General features: G+C 35.6%; 1 pseudogene; it reads left to right on the top strand.

The window, feature by feature from the left end:
- The first annotated feature begins 596 nt into the window (after nucleotides 1-596).
- LOC139903436 (probable serine/threonine-protein kinase At1g01540) overlaps nucleotides 597-821 on the top strand; it is a 9,542-nt pseudogene continuing 9,317 nt past the window's right edge.

Raw genomic sequence — 821 nt, 5'->3', positions numbered from 1 at the left:
TCACATAGGACCTATGAGTTCGTTGAGATTGTAAAAACAAAAGCGAATCGTTGACCGAGACTGATCTAGCATGTACGAGATTCATTGTTCTTTGAAACTTTGAAACTTTGAAAGCTAGTTTGTGTGAGTTTTGTGTGATTGTTTATTTGTGTGTGTAAATGATCATCAATACCCTAGTTATATTTTGCAAACCGGCATTAAGAATGTCGGTTTGTCATGTGACGTGTTTTAATAGGCTTGTATTGTGAATATAGATAGACGTGATCAATGTTATTAAAGGGGATGGTTGGGCAGTGGCTTTTGACTTATCCAGTGACATCTGAAAGAATATGAAAAAGTGTATAAGTTATGCCACGTGTGTAACAAGTGGCAAACCGGCATTATATGACATTTTTACTATCTATATACATATTTTGTTTTTATAAAAAAAAAAAACATGTAAACTATTAAATTTAAATAAAAAAACCATTGGAAACCATCACACTTTACCAATTTAAGACCACACACTATTTCTCCCTCACACACTCTCGCCGAAATAATTACTCATTTTTCGGCGAAGCTAAACACTCGCTGCTATCCAACTTACTTACACTAAAATGTCAATATACGATAAAGCATTTATAAACAGTGAGCTATCAAAAACTACATCAATCTTCGGTCTCCGGCTGCGGATTGTCGTCGGAATATTCGTTGGAATAGTTATCGTCATCTTCCTTTTCCTTCTCTCTGTATACATTACCTCCCGCCGGCGCAACACGATTTCAGGTAAAAAAATCCACCAAAACCCTAACCCCAACTCCAACAACATAAAAAGAAATTCA

The sequence above is a fragment of the Rutidosis leptorrhynchoides genome, chromosome 1, assembly GCF_046630445.1.
Source record: "Rutidosis leptorrhynchoides isolate AG116_Rl617_1_P2 chromosome 1, CSIRO_AGI_Rlap_v1, whole genome shotgun sequence".
Classification (NCBI taxonomy): domain Eukaryota; kingdom Viridiplantae; phylum Streptophyta; class Magnoliopsida; order Asterales; family Asteraceae; genus Rutidosis; species Rutidosis leptorrhynchoides.
This window is presented reverse-complemented; position numbering and strand designations above follow the sequence as displayed.